General features: G+C 38.1%; 1 protein-coding gene across 2 annotated transcripts in view; it reads right to left on the bottom strand.

Annotated features, from left to right (window-relative positions):
• ATF7IP (activating transcription factor 7 interacting protein) overlaps nt 1–12900 on the bottom strand; it is a 126673-nt gene extending 113773 nt beyond the window's left edge. For both annotated transcript variants that reach the window (XM_059682262.1, XM_059682261.1), the window contains exon 1: nt 12732–12900. The gene's annotated coding sequence lies outside the window, so the exon portion shown is untranslated. The remainder of the gene's footprint in view (nt 1–12731) is intronic.
• Nucleotides 12901–23239: the final 10339 nt, after the last annotated feature.

Here is a 23239-nt window from a genome sequence, read left to right as displayed (position 1 = left end):
CATGTCCTTGACCGGAATCGAACCTGGGACCCTTGAGCCTGCAGGCCGACGCTCCATCCATTGAGCCAAACCAGTTAGGGCAAGAACCTTCATTTTTAAGATCTCAAGTCTTACATTCTAGTAAGAAGAATAAGTCAATTAGTAAGTCAACTAACTTTTAAGTCTTGGCCTAAAAACTTCTACATTTCAAAACCCAAGATGGAAAAAAATATATACTTTGTAGAACATTTTTCAGTTTTTAGTTTTTATAGTCATTTCATAGGAGCTACTATGTGCTTAAAAGAGTTGAACTCTAGAGAAAGTCTATAGAAAATTATAAAACATAGGTATATTATTTACTTTAAATTTTAATATTACTAAGAAATATAGCTTGATTATATAATGTCATAGATTATAAGAAATTTGTTTTAGATAAAGTGAGTCATAATAAACCCAATTGTTTATTAGTAAAAGCAAACATTTGGAAGCTAGTTCTAATGTCAGTTAAACATTTCCATGATTGCCCAATGTTTTAGCTCTTCATAAATAAAAACTAGCACTTTTCACATTGTTTCATTTGACTCTTAAAATGACCATGTAAAATAACAGTCCTATAAAACAAAATTTTTTATTTATTTTTTTTTTCCCTTTTTCACCCTTGACCAGAATCAAACCTGGGATCCTTTGGTCCGCAGGCCAACGCTCTATCCACTGAGCCAAACCGGTCAGGGCTAAACCAAAATTTTTATGACCAGAGAATGTAATCATTTGCCAGAGGTCACACAAATAGCAATGAAAGAAAACTGGACGATTACTATACTTTTTTTTTCTTAGTCAATTACTATACTTTTTATATATCATACATTACACTATTAGAAAACTTTCTATATGTTGAAAATTCCATACGCCCTAAGTTAAAGGTTTCACTGTGTTTGGTAGGAATTTAACATACTTTTCATTTATTTAGTCAATATATTTTAATTACACGTTATTATCAATATTATACTTATTAAAAGAAAAGAAACATCAGAAGGGTATTAAGATGGTAAACTGAACAACACCTAATCTCACTCCCTCAAATCCCATTTAAACTATAGTAGAAGTATATATTTGAAGTAAAAACCTCAAGAATGGGTAGAAAAGTAAAAGAAACAATAACTAAACTTTGGGGAGATGGGGAATAAGCAGAAACACTGGTAACTTACCTAGCAATTCCTACAACACCATATTCCAAGCTGCACTGGAGACAAGTTAAAACGAACCAATTTGATTAACATGGCAGCAACTTCAAAAAACATAGGAACTAGATGAACTAGGTACCTTTGGAAATAAGAGTGAAGGGAGCAAATAGCAGGATGGTGTGACTAAAAGAGAATACTAGTGAAAGCCCTCACCACATTCCACTGAATACCTGTTCTCCCCAATCCTAGCAATATCTAAAAACATCTAGAGCAGTGGTTCCCAACATGGGGCATATACCCCACCAGGGGCAATTTGATTTTTAAGGGAGGAAATTTGAGAATGAGTTATTAACAGTGAATTTTTTACATTTCTTATGGTTCTAGGGGGTCCCATCTACAGTATTTAAGTATATACTGTGACATTTATTGCATTTCAGTCTCTATTATATGTTTTGAAACTTTATTTGCTATTTTTTCATACCACTTCATATTATTATTAATATATTTTATTGATTTTTTACAGAGAGGAAGGGAGAGGGATATAGAGTTAGAAACATCGATCAGCTGCCTCCTGCACACTCCCTACTGAGTATGTGCCCACAGGCCAATGCTCTATCCACTGAGCCAAACCATTAGGGCATATTTTTTTAACAACTTATTAGTGATTTCTTCCTCAGTACTTCAACTGTCCTTTCATTCTTTTATTTTTTTCTTTCATGGATGCCATGTTCTTTGGAAGCTTGTTTAGACCAAGTTAATGGCCTTTTAGGCTTCCTCCACGTGAATAGAAGTTCACTTTTTGAATAATAAGAATTATATGTCACGGGGAGGGGGGGTGGGGGGAGCCGTCAGGACTTTAGAGATGCTTAGGTGGAGCATAGCCAAAAAAAGGTTGGGAACCACTAATCTAGAATTAAAAATGAAAGCAACATAACAAGAAGAGAGGACTGTCTGCTGAGTAGAGAGACCCCTAGTCCTCTTGCTCCATTAATCTCCAACATTCTTGGGTTAATCTCCAAGAATGCTGGCAATCAGACTTTGAGTCTCTATGTACAAACATGGAAGACTATTCTCTGGTGACATCTAACAAGCCCAAAATACAAGACCTTAAGAGCTTGGGAGCTCTCCAAAATTAACCCACCCAGAGCGGCCTATAGTGAAGTTCAACCTGACAAGTTTAAATATTCTAATCTATTTAAATATTCTAATTACTTTTAATCTTCCATAACATATTATGTAATAAGACAAAGAAGAGGAACAGAACTAAGAAAATTCTAACATGGAAGGCAAAGACTAAAGAAAAGAAAATAACACAAAGCAATCAACTGTGCAGGAAAACTTTAAAAGTATATAAGAAAAAATGTCATATTTATGTTTCAAAAGTAAAATACTATAGACAAGGAATGAAAAACACAAAATTTCATAGCAGCACAATTCACCATAGCTAAGATCTGGAAACAGCCTAAGTGCCCATCAGTAGATGAATGGATTAGAAAACTGTGGTACATCTACACAATGGAATACTATGCTGCTGTAAAAAAGAAGCAACTCTTACCATTTGCAACGGCACGGATGGAACTGGAGAGCATTATGCTAAGTGAAATAAGACAGTCAATGAAGGAAAAATACCACATGATCTCACTCATTCATGGATAATAGAGACCATTATAAACTTTTGAACAATAATAGATACAGAGGCAGAGCTGCGTCAAACAGATTGTCAAACTGCAGTGGGAAGGCCGGGGAGGGTTGGGGGGCAGGAGGGAGGTGGGTAAGAGATCAACTGAAGGACTTGTATGCATGCATATAAGCATAACCAATGGACATAAGACACTGGGGGGTAGGGAGGCCAGGGGATTGTCAAGGGCGGGGGGGGGGGGGGGAAGGACACATATGTAATACCCTTTGTAATACTTTAAGCAATAAAAAATAAATAAATAAATAAATAAATCCCCAAAAAAGGCAAAAAAATAAATAAAAATAAATAAACTGCTAAAAAAAGAAAGAAAGAAAGAAAAACACAAATTAAGAACACAATAGCTCTGGCCAGTGGTGCTCAGTGGTCAGAGCATTGGCCCTTGTACTGAGGGGTCTCAGGTTTGATTCTCAGTCAAGGGCACATATGTAGGTTCAATCCCCAGCCCAGGTTGGGGCACATGTGGTAGGCAACCAATCGGTGTGTCTCTCACATCAATGTTTCTCTCTCTCTCCCTCCTCCCCCACCCCCGTTCCTCTCTCTCTCCCACACTCTCTAAAAATCAATGAAAAAATATCCACGGGTCAGGATTAACAACACAAAACAAAAAAGAACGTAATGGGGAAAAAATAAAAATCTCAATAGAAAAACTGAATGATAAAGCTGAACAAATCTAACTGAGCAAAGATAAAGTTGTAAATAAGACAATTGGAGTACCCAACCAAAAATTCACACTGTAATGACAGAATGGCAGAAGAAAGATATCACCAATGAAATTATTTAAGAAAAATTTTCAGGTTAAGAGTTACCAAACTGAAAGGACCTGATGATAAATGCCAGCCAACAATAAACTTTTACAATACTGGAGACTATTAAAGATTCTACAAGCTGTTATTAAGGGGCAAATCAGAAATAAGAATGGTTTCATATTTCTCAGTAGTAATAGAAGATAATAAAACAGTGCCCTTAAAATTCTGAAGAAACATTATTTCTAATCTAGATTTCTATACCTAGCCAAACTATCACGCATAAAAAAAATACAGGACAATTTTCAGACATACATAGTCTCAAAAAATATACCTCCCATATATTGTTTCTCAAAAAGTTACTAGCCAATATGGTCCCCTTCCCTCTAATGATAGAAGTCAATAAAAAGACATAGCATAAAAAACAAGGGTTCTGCCCTAACCAGTTTGGCTCAGTGGACAGAGCATCCGCCCATGGGTTCAATTCCAGTCAAGGGCACATACCTCAGTTGCAGGTTCGATCTCTGGCCGTGGTCAGGGCTCTTGTGGGAAGCAACTAATTGATGTGTTTCTCTCACATCAATGTTTCTCTCTGTCTTCCCCCTTCCTTCCACTCTCTCTAAAAATCAATGGAAATATATCCTCAGGTAAGGATTAACAAAAAATAAAAATAAAAAACAAGGGTTCTGCCAGAAAGGAGTGAAGGAAATCCCCACAATAATGAATAAAATTCTAAGGATGACAGTGGTACGCCAAATGTAGAGAATTAGGCTAGACTGGAGCAATGCAACTCAAGAAACAAAAATACCATGGACACAGACAATAGTGTGGTGAAGGCCTGGGACGGATGGGTGCGGGGTGAAAGTAGTCAATGGGGAAAAAAAAACAAAGGGGGCATCTGTAATACTTTCAACAACAAAGATAAATTAAAAAAAATAAAGAGAAACAAAAATGAAACCAAGATCCTTGCTGCCACTATTCCTAAAAGGGAAAATGTGTCTTCTACGTAAACATCAAAAGATCCTTAATAAAGGACTTTACCAAATCATCTTAACTATTACTATATGCGAGAGACTCATAGATACAGACCTCCTGGTATAAAGATGACATCACCTCTATGAATCGACGTGTGTCAAAACTGTATCAAGAGAATGGGTCAAGATTCCCATGATTCTGTTAGTCTGGTGCAGACAATTTTGTGTTAAATAGATTAACTTTAGAGCAGTAAAACAAGAATTACCTAGGATTAAATGAACTGATTTAATTGTGGTTAATATTTTAATATTTATTGATTTTTTTAGAAAGGAATACCAATGTGAGAGTGGAACATCGATTGACTTCCTCCTGCATGCCCCCTACCAGAGATCCCACCCTCAAGCCAGGCATGTGCCCTGACCAGGAATGAAATTAGCAACATTTTGGTGCACGAGACAACATCCAACCAACTGAGCCACCCCACAGGGAAATATTTTATTTTTAATGGTCATATCAAACCTGCAACCTAGGTATGTGCCCTGACCAAGAATCAAAACCACAACCTTTTGGTTTATGAGATGATGCTCTAACCAACTAAGCGACCAGGCCAGAGCTGGAATCACCATTTCATATATAAGCAATACTGTTGGGAAACACTAATTGCCCATGTCCCACTACAAAATTACTGTTCTTTTCACTTTACTATATTATTAACTGGTTTTAGGGAAATACTTTGTCCTTTCCCTTGTTCTTTCTTTCCTCATTTATTCATTTATTTGTTTTTATTTTCCAACTTTTAAATCACTTAAAATAAGTTTGAGAGGCAAAGGAATCACACAAACTTAAAACACAAAATTATGTCATTTCATCTTTTTATTACACCCTTATTTATATGCATACATATGTCCTTCAGAGTTATATTTTAGAAGCTTATTAATAGGTAAGCAATAGTGTTTCCTCATTTTCTTAACTTTCTTCTATTTCTTAATGAATAATTTTTTTCTAAAAGTTGTTTTACTACTTATAATTTTTTATGTGCAAACTGCATGTCTAATCTTTGAAAATTTATCCAGTGGGTGCTTAAGTAAATTACATGTTCGATTTTTTTTTTTAAGTTCTAACATCTATGGATAATGAGTTAAATGAAAGGAAAGAACTAGATTATCTGCCTCCCCTTTTTTTCACCTCCACCTAAAACAAATAGGTTCTATTCTTTTGATGAGCAAATATTTATTGAATATCAAGGTAGGAATTGTGGAAAGCAATCTCATAGTTATAACAGTGGTCTTACCATGGTTTAAGCATACCTAATTAGAAGGGATCTGTCTTTAAAGTGTGACATTTTCCAGATATATCAATAAGATATTACTAACTGCAGAAAGCTTATAAAGTACTACACAAATAACTCTAAGCATAAAAGTAGAAAGAAATGCCTTTAAAGGATATACAAAGTAAAACAAAGTAAAAAGAGAAATAAGAGAACTTCCAGCTGAGAATAATTAACGGATCCTTTATTAGGTTTATTATATAGGCACCATGGCAGCAATGACTTATTAACAAAAATCAAGAATTTATATTAGGGGGCTATTTTGAGTCCTCCTAACATAACATTTCCTTGATTTCCCCACAACAGAGTCCCACATTCTGTGCCTTGCACAAGCATCTATTGTTTTATTTATCATCTACAGAAAGCTACTTTTAATTACTTAATTAATCATGTAAGTTTTCCCAATAAGCAAATAATTCACCACCACAATCTTTTTACTTAAGTATATTACAAGGCCTTCAAAAATCATTATTTCCCCACTATGAAAAAAAAAAAATCATTATTTCCCATGCTGGACGGTGTGGCTAAATGGTTGAAGCGTCATCCCGCACCAAAGGGTCAAGGGTTCGATTCCTAGTCAGGGCATACACCAGGTTGTGGGAGACAATTTACCCACTGTCCTTCATCCTTTTAAAATAAACAAATTAACTGGCAAGGTTAAAATATATTACAGTTGTTTTAAAAATTAAATTGAAATTCCAATTCTTGCAAAACTAATCACGATTTAATGTTTTCAAAGGGAAGCAAAAAAGAGGAAGAATTCTACCAAATACTTATAATAACTTAGAACCTCAGCCACAAATCATGAACACAAAGCTCTCAAAATCCCATTTCAAAAGATACAGTTATAACTGGATCTAACTTAAAAGTTTTCAATATCAAATTATGAATTACTTAGAGAGACTACTTCTACAGCTTCCTTTTGTAGCAGAAAATGCTAGTTGTTCTCTAATATCCATTTCTCTCCTTCATTTATAAAGCTAATTTTAGCCAACCTCATGGTTGTCCCAATGTGTACTACATTTCCCAGCCTTCCTTTCCCAGCTATGTATGTTCCAATGACTAAATTTTCACCCATAAAACATGAGTCAAAGTGATATGTGCCACTTCCAAATCATGTTTTCAAAAGAATGAATGAGCATTCCCACTCACTGTCTTTTCTCCCTTGCCCCTGGGTAGTGAAACTGTATAGTAGTTCAACCTACAAACCATGTTCAACATATGGAAACCATGTTAAACCAAAGCCAGCTGTAAATTCTAAACAGTCTTCTGCTGTACTGTTATATGAGAGAAATAAACAGTTTTCATGCTTAAACAATAGTAATAGAGTTTCTTAGAGAAGTTTAGTCTTTACTGTAATCCAATTAGCTCCTGATATTTACCACTTAAAAGGAAATAAAAGTTGAAAGATAGTCTTTTTTCTCTTCCATGCTTTCCGCTATTTCTTCCTTTTCTTAAGATATTTAATCTAATATTAGGTAGCAGGGCAGATACATCTTAAACTCCAAAGCCTTAGTTGAAAATGAGCTGAAACAGTCAAGTCATTATTGTCTCACCAGACACTTTTTATCCTGGTCCTCAAAACAGCAGATTCTCTTTCCACCTTCTAGGTTTACCTTTGTACAAAATGCAAGGTATTATCTTTGAGGATTACCAACTCCAAGAGAATTCTTTTTACATCATGTCAGTTCTGAGAATCACTATTCTAATGTACAATTCAAATTTCTCATTAGAATGTAAAAGTGCCATAAAGAGCTACACACATAATTCTTGGTTACCCATGAAGGCACTAATTCCCCCAAAGTAGCAGCACAGTGTTATACAAACAAAGAAAGGAAGACATTCTGACACTGCCACCTCACATCACCATCATACAAAGGGGCCCTCTCTCACAAACAAAAGGGTTCAAGCTAGTTATTCCTAGCTACTAGATACAAAATACACAACAATTTTATACTATTCTGAGCAATGAAAAATTGCAGACATGAATAAGTAAACATTTCTGATGGTAAAGTTAATAGGTCATCTTCATTTCCCCAACTTTCGTGTTTATGTAAGTCCAATTATAAAGACTGCCAGGGAGGCACTATCAACTATACCCATAGGCCTAAGCCTGCAACGCTTTTTGAAAGGTGGCCAAGGTAATGCTTCAGTCATCACCTTAAAGACTCAAAAATCCAAATGATTAAAATTCAAAACTGAAAACATTCACATTGTATAAATAAGCATTAGTCCCCCCTCCACCCCCTAACCCCCCCCACATCTTCTTTTTTTATAGGACTTAAAAAACTGAAAATGTTGCCCAGCACTCATACTCTATCCATTAGAGAATGGTTTGCACCGTACAACTTGAAACATATATAAACAAAGTCTAATTTTGTGGAACTCATTGTTCCCTGTTGAACAAACTAACATGACAGGAGAAACTACTGAATTTACGTTGTAGATTATAAGACAATCTAGAAAAGAACACTGTGAAATAATAATATTTAATTTTTTAAAGATTTTTTTAATTAATTTTTAAAAAGAGAGGAAGGGAGAGGGAGAAAAACATGGATATGAAAGTGAAACCATCAGCTGCCTCTTGCACAACCCCAGTGGGGGGATGGAGCTTGAAACCCAGGCATGTGCCCTGACCCATAATCAAACTGGCAACCTTTAGGTTCCAGGGATGAAGCCCAACCAACTGAGCCACACCAGCCAGGGCTATGACGTAATTTTTGAAGTCTAGGGCTCTCTAGAACACATAGCAAGATCAAATAAGCAAGAGTTGTTTTTTTTTTAAAGAAGCTCCTCTAGTAGGTAGGTTAATTTCTACATACTCTAGGGAACTTACAAGAACAAAGAACTACTTGATGATATACTGGCAGCAGGGGAACGAAGGCCTACTCTTGCACGAATTTCGTGCATTGGGCCTCTAGTTTCAAATAAATTATAAAAAGTAGATCATGACTCATGTTCAAGGATGTTCACTTCAATTATAATATCAGTTATAATAGAAAATGGGCAATAAGCAAAATGGTCAACAAGAAAAGAAGGTTTAGTGTGCTCAGTGGTTAGAGCATCAGCCATCACACTGAAGGGTCAGGGCACATACTTGGGTTGCAGGTTTGATCCCATGTGCGGGAGGCAACCAATTAACGTCTCTCACATTGATGTCTTTCTCTCTCTCTCTCTCTCTCTCTCTCTCTCTCTCTCTCTCTCACCTCCACCACACCCCTTCCCTTCCACTCTCTAAAAATCAATGGAAAAATATCCTAAGGTGAGGACTAACAACAACAAAACAGGTTTAGTAAGTCACAGCACAATCTAAATCTATATAATAAAAGCCTAGCCGTAACCGGTTTGGCTCAGTGGATAGAGCGTCGGCCTGCGGACTGAAAGGTCCCAGGTTCGATTCCGGTTGAGGGCATGTACCTTGTTTGCAGGCACATCCCCAGTGGGGGCTGTGGAGGAGGCGGCTGGTCGATGTTTCTCTCTCATTGATGTTTCTGACTCTCTATCCCTCTCCCTTCCTCTCTGTAAAAAATCACTAAAATATATATATATATATTAAAAAAAAGCCTAAGCGACCTTTAAGGCGGAACAACCAGAACAACCAGTCGCTATGATGTGCACTGACCACCAGGGGGCAGACACTCAACGCAGGAGCTCACTGCTGGCGAGCGCAGCAGTGGTGGCAGGAGCCGCTCCTGCCTCCACAGCAGCGCTAAGGAGCAGCAAGCAGGCAGGCAGTAAGGAGCAAGGGGTCCAGGACTGTGAGAGGATGCAGGCTGGGCTGAGGGTTCCCCCCACCCCCCAGTGCAAGAATTTCATGCACCAGGCCTCTAGCAGTGATAACATTATGTGGCCATTTAAAAACATTTGTTGAATATTTAATAATTTGGGATATTTTCACTATATATCATATAACCATTAAAAAAACGCATTCTAGCCCTAACCGGTTTGGCTCAGTGGATAGAGTGTCAGCTTGCGGACTCAAGCGTCCCAGGTTCGATTCCGGTCAAGGGCATATACCTTGTTTGTGGGCACATCCCCAGTAGGGGGTGTGCAGGAGGCAGCTGATCAATGTTTCTCTCTCATCGATGTTTCTAACTCTCTTTCCCTCTCCCTTCCTCTCTGTAAAAAAATCAAAAAAATATATTTAAAAAAAAAAAAACGCATTCTAAAAGAATAATAAGCCTGGCCAATGTGGCTAAGTGGTTGAGTGTCATGCTTCGACTCCTGATCAGGGCATATGCCTGGGTGCAGGCTCAATCCCCAGTAGGGGGGACAGGCAGGATTCAGCCAACTGATGTTTCCTCTCATCAGTTTTTCTCTCTATCCCTCTCCCTTCCACTCAGTAAAAAAAAAATAAAAATAGGAACATTTTAATAGAATGGGAAAATATCCACAATACTATAATACTAAATTAAAAACAGGTCAATCAATTATCACAAAGGTCACAAAAATCACCAAAACATTTAGAGCATTTATTTCTAAATGTTAATTAATTTCAATATGTTCCTAATGTGTTATAAAAAAAAAAAAATTTATATTTTTATCATACATTTAAATTATTAAAAAGCCAATTTTAATGGTTTATGGCTTTATCAAACCTTATCTGAACTAAATTCTACAATGCTTAAAATTCACAAAATAACCCCAGTAACTTGTATGCATTCCTGGAGTAACCTAGTTTTAATATTTATATATGTTGCATACGTGTCAAAATTTTGCAGCATCGTAACTATCAAAGTAGAATTTCAAAACAAGCTTGTACTGACAGCGCACGGATGAACAAAGAGTGGAGGTTCACACAATTCATTAATCTTAGTTTTAAGTTTATAGAACTGTATTTGCCTTTCTAACAAACATGACAGCAAAATTGTCCCACCAATAAATATTTACATTGTTCATTATGTTCTTCAGTGTTTCCAAGTACCTCTTATGATCTTTAGCATTAACCTAAGAGGCAATCGTTTGTATATTCAAATTAAAACATCAGCTTAAATATATAAACCAAAATATTTCACTTTTCTGGAAATGCAAAGTGTACCATGCCCTAAGATCAAAGTTCTTTTCTTTACCTAAATATGTATGTCTCTACACATATCACACATACAGACACACAAATACAGAAAGTACAACATATTTTTAACTCTAATAAAACATCAGAAACAATGTCAAAGGAAGTGGGAGAGGGGTCTGCTGGGTAAACCACTCCAGAAGCATAAAAGGGAAAATTGCACAAGTGCCCTCTAAATATATTTCTGTGTAGGAGACTCCAGAAGCCCAGGAACTATATCAGCAACAAATTTTCTGTGAAGAAAAAATAATATTGCCTATCACTCCATTCTATCTCATATGTGATATCATTTCTTAAAAATCCACAACCACAAGTATTCCTTTCAACTACATCTTGTTAGTACTACTAATGGTACTTATTTTAGGCAATAAAAACAATCCTAAAGCAACCAAGATTACAAAGCAATAGCCACTTCTTCATTTGACAGGAGACTTATTTAAACTTATCGAGAAAGGAATTATTTTGTATACAAACCATAGATGAAGCTTACGAAAACCATTTACAAGTTTTTAGACCAGTAAGAAATAATTTGCACAATGGTAGAATTATATTAAATCGTATAAAACTTCTCCCAGAGGTGTTATGTAAGATTAAAATATAATGACACTACCATTTTAAACTAAAATAATCACGAGCACACTTATAACTACCTTCTTTACGAAAGTAAAACCAGGAACAAACTTACAATTTTAAAAAATCAAACATAATATTACCTTATACATATGTGGTCAGTGTATTTTTGTAAATTAACTGATTTTATTTTTATTGATGGTTCACTTAATTTCCTCACAAAGGCCTCAGTGTAGTTAGAAGTTCTTTACAGAATTCTTTATCAGAAAAATTCATCACGTTTTATATTTTACATATCATAAACAAAATGCTAAGAAAATGAATTAATTTTAAAACAGGAACAAAAATGATCTAACTGAAGCAATAATGGGCAAGTGATCAGAGACCTAAAAAATGTATAACTCTAATGCAAGTATGATCAGAAGCACACAAATTAAAATTAAATCTTCACTGACTCAGGATGAAATATTTTCTAAAAATAAATACCGAAAGGAGATTGAGATTTCATTTTAAACAACATCACATTGTCTTTCCAATGGGCCCTCCCCCTCATATTTCCCAAACTCAAATTGTTTCTATTTTGTAAACATTCACAACACTGGTAAAAACAGGGTTAAAAATGTATTTGCAAATATGCAGTTCAAATAAATGCATTTCCTGTATGACCAACACTAGGTGCTGATCTTCACCTGCCTAAATATAAACTTGAATCCAGCAAAACTCTAAAAGTGAAATCATAATCCAGAACCATAGGTGACAATCACTTTCACAGAAAATTAAGTCCACAGCCTCTCAGAGAATCAGAGAAACAGAAGAAAACAGTTTAAGGTCAGTTTAACGCTTCAACATCAGTGAAGCGTTTTTCTTGAGAAATGTGGGAATTTGAGGGTAACAAAATGTAACCCTCTCAAGAATGAGGAAAATTAAATCTAGAACCCAAATGGCGTCCCACAAGAACATTAGATCTTGAAAATGCACATTGCGCTTGCGCAGCCACCGCCCCGCCAGCTGCACAACTGCAGCTAGAGGCCGACCCCGCAAGATCACGTGCTCCCATGCAGCGCGCGCCCGCAACCGCGCACGCGCAAACGCAACTCCCGCGGCCGCCATAATGCGGTCTTGACTCTTCAGAAATACAATAGTAATTCAAGAAAACATGGTTATAACAGCCCCTAGGATGCACATATACCTTTCTGGGCGGAAGATGAGGGAAGGGGAACTAAGTTCCTTCCCACAGCGCCGTTCCGCGCTGCCGTCCCCAACGCTGCCGCCTCCGGCTCGCGCGAGTCAGTCGCCACCACCGAAGCTGCCGCCGCCGCCGCTGCCGCAGATTCAAAAACAAACCCGCTTCTCCCTTGCACGCGAGGCCGTTATGCAAATTAATGTAGGCGGGGCTCGGTGGACGTCTTCTTGGCCACGCCTTCTGTGCTATCAGCCAATAGGCTCACAGATTGGCTGATCTCCATGCAAATTGCCTGGTTTTTTATTTGAATGAGGAAAATTGGCCCCGCCTCCTGCTGTAGAAAACGGAAGGTCTGAGGTGGTGGCGCTGTGTCTTTCGGTTGCAGGGTGAGGTGTCTTTCTCAGAACTTCCCTCACCCAGTGAGGAGCACTTTGTGAGCGCCCTCTGTGAGGCTTAGAAAGAAGGAAGTGAGGAGATAGGTAGGTGGAAGTTACAGAGCTGAGGTAAAAGGTTTTCAAAAAAGGCTGGAGTGTGTTGATTTGTTCATTGTTTATATTAAAAATTCACAAAGTGTGCTTTAAATTGTATGAGTAATGAGGCGATGAGGAACACACGTCTTTTCTTTCAGTTGTCCTGCGCCAGAGCAAGCACTTCTGATCATACCTTCCCACCAGAAGGATCCCTGTTCCTCAGTCTTACGTTGGGAGCCGACCCTTAAATGAAAACCAGTGGGCGGGAAGGTGCTACTCGGTTGGGACTTCTGGATTCAAATCCAAGTATTGGAGGGACTTGCCTGTTACTTGGAATAAGTGTGTCACTCAGTTTTCTCATCTCTAAAATGGTGATAATGCCTACAGTTAAAATCCGTTGGGAGGACTAAATGACAGGGTAAAAGTAAATGCGTTTTGTAAAGCAACAAGAGCCTGACAAATAATAGATCATAGAGTTTGGTTGTTGATTTTTAATGTAATTTCTCCCTTAAATTAATCTATTCCTTTAATATTTAGTTAATAATCACTGTGTACCAGACCTATATTAGGCGCCTGTCCTCAAGAAATCTGTACTACAGTGGAGGAGGCGGAATAGTAAATGGGAAATGTTTGTGAGTAATAAGAAAGTAGTGCAAAGTAGTGCTTATTTTTATAATTTGGGCCTCTCAATTTAGTTGATATAGGTAGGAGAATCACCTAATTCAGACTTGGAGAATCAGTAATGCCTTCCTAGAAGAGGTCATCTCTAATGTGAGAACTGATTCAATAGATTTCTTACCTAAAAGCTGAACTTTATTGTGAGAGCAATGAGAAATCACTTAAAAGATTTAAGTCAGGAAAATACAATTCGATTTTTTAATTGAATTTATTGGGGTGATATTGTTTAATAAAATTATATAGATTTCAGGAATACAATTCTATAATACATACTCTGTATATTGTATTGTATGTTTACCACCCCAAGTCTCCTTCCATCACCATTTATCCCCTTTTTACCCTCTTCTACCTCCCCTAGCCCCCTTTCCTCTGGCAATCACCATACTGTTATCTGTGTCCGCTTTTTTTATTTAATCCCTTCACCCATCTCACCTAGCCCCCACCTCTGCCCCCCTGACAGCTGCCAGTCTGTTCTCTGTATCCATGAGTCTGTATTCACTTTGTTAGTTTATTATGTTCATTAATAATATTCACTCCTGCCTAACCGGTTTGGCTCAGTGGATAGAGCATTGCCCTGCGGACTCAAGGGTCCCAGGTTCAATTCCCGTCAAGGGCATGTACCTTGGTTGCAGGCACAGCCCCAGTCGGGGATGTGCAGGAGGTAGCTGATCGACGTTTCTCTCTCATCCATGTTTCTAATTCTCTATCCTTCTCCTTTCCTCTCTGTAAAAAATCAATAAAATATATTAAAAAAATAATAATAATATGCACTCCTGTGTTCATTGCAGTGTTATTTTATAATAGCCACGATTTGGAAGCAGTCCAAGTGCATAAGAGTAGATAACTGGATTAAAAGTTCCAAGTTCCATATGATTTCACTTTGCCGGCAAACTGCAGCTCGGCAAACCGCGGCTTGTGAGCCACATGCGGCTCTTTGGCCCCTTCAGTGTGGCTCTTCCACAAAATACCGACTTCTGCACATGGGCCACAAAGTTTCAATCGCACTATACGTGCGCGCCCGCACGTGGCATTTTGTGGAAGAGCCACATTGAAGGGACCAAAGAGCCGCATGTGACTCGTGAGCCGCAGTTTGCCGACCACGGGTCTAGGCTAATGGCAAAAAGAAAAATAATCCAGCATTAACTCAACAATTCATTAATTTTCTTAGGTATGCTCATATTCTAGACTTGTCTCCCTCAGACTCCAACTAGGATATTTTATTATATTCAAATATCCTCAACCATTTATAGTCTCTTTAGCCAGTCTACCTAATAGTTGATCTAACTAATGAATTTATTGTTTCATTCAGCAAATATATGTATGTACTCACACTATTCTAAGCACTGGAGATGCCCAGGGGAAATAACATTGCCTCTAATGGGGAGTCATATATACAGATAAACCATATGAAATCACTACTATCATGGAGATATACACTAAGTATAAAAGAAATATAAAACAGGAGGACCTAAATCATCCTCACAGTATATAGGAAAACTTCACAGAAGAGGTAATATTTGACCTGACTCATAATGCAGAACGAAAAATACTGTCAGAATAGGAATAAAATTCAAGTTAGATAAGACAGAAATGCAGAGACACTGAAGAGTTAAAAAGGAATGGCTTCAATTTCCAGTAGGATGATATTCAAAATAATTGTGAATCCCTGTGGCACCAGGCATTGACCTATTAGAATGGAAGCAGCCTTAAAGACCCCCTACTTAGTCAGATGTTGATCTTCTAGTTGGAGGATTGTGGAGAGGTCCAGGGGTTCTTCAGCTGGAGAGTGAGGTATTATGTTGTACACCTGAAGCTAATATAAAGTTACATGTCCATTTATCTCAATTTTGAAATATTAAAAACTTATGTGCATCAGAGGACACTATCAAGAAAGTGAAAAGACAAGCCACCTAATGGAACAAATCTTTGTAAATCTGAACTAATATTGAGAATTATAAAGAATTCCTACAACTTAACAAGAACAACAAAGCTTAATTCAAAAATGGGCAAAGGATTTGAATTGACACATCTCCAAAAAAGATACACAAATGGCCTATATGCACATGAAAAGATGCTCAATACGATTAGTCATTAGGAGAATGCAAATCAAAACCACAATGATATACCACATCTCACAAGTTAGAAGTATCATCAAAACTCAAAGAAAATAAGAATGTTAACAATAATGTGAAGAAATTGAAACTTGCATGCAATGGTGGTGGGATAGTCTCCATGAAAAACAATTTAGCATTCTTTCAAAATGTTAAACATAGAATTACCACAGATAAAGCAATTTCATTCGTAGGTTATATTCCTAGTAGAATTGAAAGCAGAGACTCGAAGAGATACTTGTATACAAATATTTATAATAGCACTAGAGGCTCGGTGCACAAAATTAGTGCACGAGTAGGGTCTCTAGGCCTGGCCGGTGACCAGGGCCAATCTGTGGGGTGACCGGCAGGGTGGTCACAGGGCCCCCACTGGCACCCGCCTTGGCCAGCCTGGTGCCACCCACTCACTGGCCCCACCTCCCACCTCCGCTGCCGGTTGCCTCCCTCTGCAGGGCAAGCAGCAGGGCAATTGGAGGGCCCCCAGTGGCACCAGCCTTGGTTGACCTGAGGCCAGCTCCTGCATTGAACATCTGCCCCCTGGTGGTCAGTGAACATTATAGCGTCCAGTCGTTCCACCATTCAGTCAATTTGCATGTTAGGCTTTTATTATATAAGACTAGAGGCCCAGTGCATGAGATTTGTGCACAGGGGGTGGGGGGGCCCCTCAGCCTGGCCTGTACCCTCTCCAATCTGGTACCCCTCGGGGGATGTCCGACTGTCAGACATCCCTCTCGCAACCCGGGACCACTGGCTCCTAACCGCTCGCCTGCCTGCATGCCTGATCACCCCTAACTGCCTCTGCCTGCCGGCCTGATTGTCCCTAATTTGCTCCCCTCCCAACCCGATCATTCCTAAACACCTCTGCCTCGCCCCCGGCCTAAGCTGCAGTCTGGCCTCCCTCTGCGGGAGGCAACCTGGCCAATTAGGGGAAGGCACCACCGCCATCACCCCACTGCTGCTGCCACTGCTAGCCACTGCTGCCACGGCTGTGAGCCCGGGCCCTCACAGCCGCTGTGGCTGCCTGAGCCACAGCCAGCCCCTCCCATGCGGCACTGGCCCTAGGCCCTCATAGCCACTGTGACTTTGTCCAGATGGATGTCCAGAAGACATCCACTCTAATTAGCATATTACCCTTTTATTAGTATAGGTTAATCACAACAGCCAAAACATGTGAAAAAACATGTCCATCAACAGATGAACAAATAAAATATGATATGTACATTCAATAATATATTATTCACCCATAAAAATGAATGAAATTCTGATATATGTTACAACATGGATGAACCTTGAAAATATTATGCTGTCCATACTACCCATTATTCAAATCAGGAGAGGGCAGAGTGCACTGGAGCTGTGTGAGCAGAAGCCAGGATTGGGGATTTAGGGATTAGAGCTCAGAAGGCAGACACCCTTGGTTTCCTGTGCTGAGTCATTCCCTCATACAACAGAGGACATCTTTCCCACACAGACATTTGCCTTGCCTGGTGAGGAAGACAGTTGACCCACGCTATTGGAAAACAATTTTCCCTGAGGCCTCTTAAGAGACTAAAAATAACAGCCTCCAGGCAGTAGCAACTGCCTCACCTGGCTGAAAAAAACTCTCGCCACACCTGAGGATGATTGCCTGGAGGCAATTTAAGAGGAATCCTATCAGTCTATAGGCAGAGGTAGTCTCTGGAGGCTTTGAGTCTTTGCCTTTTCAAATTAGTCAGAAACAGCATTTGACACTGTCCTGTAGTAGAGATTGAGAGCCATAGAGGATTTACCTAAAACATAGTCATAAACCCAAACAGGAAGCCAAAATGAGACAAAGAAACAACCCCCAAATGACAGAACAAGAGAATTCTCTAGAAGAAGAGATAAGTAAAGCAGAGATAAGAAATTTATCTGAAACAGAGTTCAGAGTAATGATGGTAAAGATGCTCAAAAGCATGAGAAAAGATATAGTAAATATGAAAACAGAAATAAAGAATGACATAGCTAAGCATAACCAATGGACACAAGACACTGGGGGGTAGGGGAGCCAGGGGAAGGTCAAGGCGGGGGGGGGGAGGGGGAACGACATATGTAATACTCTTTGTAATACTTTAAGCAATAAAACAAAACTTAAAAAAAAAAAGAATGACAGCACAAATAACACATTGAAAGAAATACACAGCAGATTAGGGAAAGCTGAGGATCAAGTTAGTGAATGAGAAGACAGTTGGAAAAAATCACTCAATCAGAGAACCATAAAGAAAAAAGAACAGGAGAACATCTTAAAAGAGCTGTGGGACAATGTAATACGTAACAATATTAGAATAGCAGGTGTGCCAGAGAGGCAGAAGGGGAGAAAGGGATAGAGAGTGTGTTTTAAGAAATAATGGAAGAAAACTTCCCTAACCGGGTAAAGGAAAAAGTCACATGAGTTCAGGAGGCACAGAGAACCCAAACAGACCTTCGTTCAGTCACTTCATAATTAAAATGCCAAAAATTAAAGACAAAGAGAAAATCTTAAAGGCATCAAAAGAAAAGCAAACTGTTACCTACAAAAGAGCTCCCATAAGGCTGACAACTGATTTCTCATCAGAAACTCTACAGGCCATCCCCTAGCTGGTTTGGCTCAGTGGATAGAGTGTTGGCCTGTGGACTGAAGGGTCCCAGTTTTGATTCTGGCCAAGGGCCCAGAATGCACATGTTGTGGGCTCAATTCCCCCCAGAAGGGGGCATGCAGGAGGCAGCCAATGAATGATTCTCTCTCATTGATGTTTCTATCTCTCTATCCCTCTCCCTTCCTCTCTGAAATCCAGAAGGGAATGTCATGAAGTACTCAAGATAATGGAAAGCAAGTATCTGAAACCAAGATTACTATATCCAGTAAGGCTATCATTCAAAATACATGGTCAAATAAAGAGCTTCCTGAAAAAAAAAAAAAAAAAAAGGTTACAGGGTATGTCACCACCAAGTTAGCATTACAAGAAATGCTGAAGGGACTGCTGTAATGAAGAAACAGAGAGAGAAATCTAGGCACACAGAATTAAAATGGCAATAAATAAGTACCTATCAATAATAACCCTAAATGTAAATGGATTAAATGCTCCAATCAAAAGGCATAGGGTAGCTGGATGGATACAAAAAATGATCCAACTATATGCTGTCTACAAGAGAACCACCTCAGAACAAAAGACACACACAGGATGAGAGTGAAGGGGTTGAAAAAATTTTTCCATTCAAATGGAAAAGAAAAAAAAGCTGGAGTAGCAATACTCATATCCAATAAAATAGACTTCAAAATGAAGGCCATCACAAGAGACAACAAAGGTCACTACATAATACTAAAGGGATTGATTCAACAAGAGTATATAACCCTGATAAACATATATGCATCCAATATAGGAGCACCTAAATATATAAAAAGCTTCTAGAGGACTTTAATGGAGAGACCAACAACAATACAGTCATAGTAAGGAACTTTAACACCCTGCTGACTTCACAGGATAGATCTTCCAGATAAAAACTTAACAACGAAATAGTGACTCTAAAAGACACGCTGGATTAGATGGATTTAATTGACACTTATAGAACATTTCAAACCAAACCAGCAGAATATATATTCTTCCCAACTACACATGGATCATTCACAAATATAGGCCACATGTTAGGACACAAAACAAGTCCCTACAAGTTCAAGAAGATTGAAATCATATAAAGCATCTTCTCAGATCACAGTGGAATGAAGTTAGAAATCAATTACAGTAAAAACACCAAAAAATATTCAAACACATGGAGGCTAAATAGCATGTTATTTTTTTTAATATATTTTATTGATTTTTTACAGAGAGGAAGGGAGAGAGATAGAGAGCTAGAAACATCGATGAGAGAGAAACATCGATCAGCTGCCTCCTGCACATCCCCCACTGGGGAAGTGCCCGCAACCCAGGTACATGCCCTTGACTGGAATCGAACCTGGGACCCTTCAGTCCGCAGGCCGACGCTCTATCCACTGAGCCAAACCGGCTTTGGCTAAATAGCATGTTATTAAACAATGAATGTGTTACCAACAAGATCAAGATTGAAACCAAAAACTTCCTGGAAACAAATGAAAATGAACACACAACAACCCCAAATCTCTGGAACACAGCAAAAGCAGTCCTGAGAGGGAAGTTCATAGCACTAGAGGCATACCTCAAAAAAAAAACAAGAAAAATCAGCAATAAACTATTAAACCCTACAACTTAAAGAACTAGAAAGAGGACAACAAGAAAAGCCCTGAGTAAGTAGGAGGAAGGAAATAATAACGATTAGAGCAGAAATAAATAACATAGAAACTAAAAAAAAAAAAAAAAAAAATCAATGAAACCAAGCGTTGGTTCTTTGAAATTGATGAACCGTTAGCCAGACTCATCAAGAAACAAAGAGAGAGGACCCAAATAAAAAAAAATTATAAATGAAAGTGGAGAAGTAACCACTGACACCACAGAAATACAAAGGATTATAAGAAAATACTGTGAACAACTATATGCCAACAAGCTGGACAATGTGGATAAAATGGACAAATTCCTAGAAAAATACAATTTCCCAAAACTGAATCAGGAGGAATCAGAAAACCTGAATAGGCCAATAACAACTGATGAAATAGAAGTAGTAATCAAAAAACTCCCAGCAAAAAAAAAAAAAAAAAAAAAAAAAGCCCACGTCCAGACAGCTTCATAGGGGAGTTTTACCAAACATTCAAAGAAGAACTAACACTTATACTCCTCAAACTATTTCAAAAAATCCAAGAGGAAGGAACCTTCCAAACTCTTTTTATGAGGCCAGCATTATCCTAATTCCAAAACCAGATAAAGACACTACAAAGAAAGAGAATTACAGGCCAATATCCATGATGAACACAGATGCTAAAATCCTCAACAAAATATTAGCAAATCGGATCCAACAACATATTTAAAAGATCATACACCATGACCAAGTGGGATTTACTCCAGGGATGCAAGGCTGGTACAATACTTGCAATTCACATAAACAAATTGAAAAACAAAAATCACATGATCATATCAATACACGCAGAAAAAGCATTCAACAAAATCCAACATCCGTTGTTGATAAAAACTCTAAGCAAAGTGGGAATAGAGGGAACATAGCTGAACATGGGCCATACACGACAAACCTACAGCAAACGTCATACTCAATGGGCAAATACTAAAACCATTTCCCATAAGAACAGGAACAAGACAATGGATGTCCATTTTCACCACTCTTATTCAACATAATACTGTAAGTGCTAGCCACAGCGATCAGACAAGAAGAAAAAATAAAAGGCATCCAAATTGGAATGGAGGAAATAAAACTGTCATTATTCGCAGATGACATGATATTGTACATAGAAATCCTAAAGACCCCACCAAAACACTACTGGATTTAATAAATGAATTTGGCAATGTAGCAGGATACAAAAAGCACACCCAAAAATTGATGGCTTTTTTATACATCATTAATGAATTCTCAGAAAGAGAAACTAAACAAACAATCACATTTACCATTGCAACAAAAAATTTAAGATACTTAGGTATAAACTTAACCAAGGAGGCAAAAGACCTGTACTCAGAAAACTACAGTATGTTGAAAAAAAGAGATAGGCAAAAAAAAAAAAAAAAGAGAGAGATATAAACAAGTAGAAGAATATACTGTGCCCATGGACTGGTAGAATCAACATCATTAAAATGTCCATAATACCCAAGGCAATCTACAGATTTAATGCAATCCTTATTAAAATACCAACAGCATATTTCACAGAGCTAGAACAAACACTCCAAAGATTTATGTGGAATAAAAAAAGACTCCAAATAGCTGCAGCAATCTTGAGAAAGAAAAACAAAGTTGGAGGAATCACAATACCAGATTTCAAGTTCTACTACAAAGCCACTGTAATCAAAACAGCCAGGTACTGGCACAAGAACAGACATATAGATCAATGGAACAGAACAGAGAACCCAGAAATCTACCCAAACCATTATGGTCAACTAATATTTGACAAATGAGGCAAGAGCCTACAATGGAGTCAAGAGAGTCTCTTCAATAAATGGTGTTGGGAAAATTGGACAGATACATGCAAAAATATTAAACTAGACCACCTACTTAGACCATACACAAAAATAAACTGAAAACGGATAAACAACTTAAATGTAAGTTGTAAAACCATAAAAATCCTAGAAGAAACCATAGGCAGCAAAATCTCAGACATCTCTTGTAACAATACGTTTATGGGTACATCTCCTTAGGCAAAGGAAATTAAGGAGAAAATGAATGGGACTACATCAAAATAAAAGCTTTGCATAGCAAAAGAAACCATCAACAAAATGGAAAGGGAGCCCACTGCATGGGAGAACATATTTGGCAATGATACATCTGATAAAGGGTTAATATCCAAAATTCATAAGGAACTCAGACAACTTAACAAAAAGACAAATAATCCAATTAAAAATTGGGTCCTAACTGGTTTGCCTCAGTGGATAGAGCGTCGGCCTATGAACTGAAGGGTCCCAGGTTCAATTCCTGTCAAGGGCATGTACCTTGGTTGCCGGCACATCCCCAGCAGGGGTGTGCAGGAGGCAGCTGATCGATGTTTCTAACTCTCTATCCCTCTCCCTTCCTCTCTGTAAAAAATCAATAAAATATATTTTTTTAAAAAATTGGGCAAAGAACATAAACAGATACTTCTCCAAAGTGGACATACAGATGGCCAAGAGACATATGAAAAAATGCTCAAAGTCACTGATCATCAGAGAGATGCAAATTAATATGACAATGAGGTATCACCTCACACCTGTCAGAATGGCTACCATCAACAAATGACAAGTGCTGGCAAGGATGTGGAGAAAAGAAAACCCTATTACACTGCTGGTGGGAATGCAGACTGGTGCAACCATTATGGACAACAGTATGGAATTTACTCAAAAAATTAAATATGGAACTGCCATTTGACTGGCAATCCCACTTCTAGGAATATATCCTAAGAAATCTGAAGCACCAATCAGAAAGAATGTATGCACCCCTATGTTCATTTTACAATAGCTAAGATCTGGAAACACCCCAAGTGCCAATCAGTAGATGAGTGGATAAAAATGCTGTGGTACATTTATACCATGGAATACTATGCAACATTTAAAAAAAAAAGAAGAAGAATCTCTTTCCTTTGAGATAGCATGGAGGGACCTGGAGAGTATAATGCTAAGTGAAGTAAGTCAGTCAGAAAAAGAAAGTATCACATGATCAC

This window comes from Myotis daubentonii, chromosome 2 (assembly GCF_963259705.1).
Source record: "Myotis daubentonii chromosome 2, mMyoDau2.1, whole genome shotgun sequence".
Classification (NCBI taxonomy): domain Eukaryota; kingdom Metazoa; phylum Chordata; class Mammalia; order Chiroptera; family Vespertilionidae; genus Myotis; species Myotis daubentonii.
The sequence above is the reverse complement of the archived record's forward strand: the minus strand, read 5'-3'. Positions and strand labels throughout refer to the sequence as shown.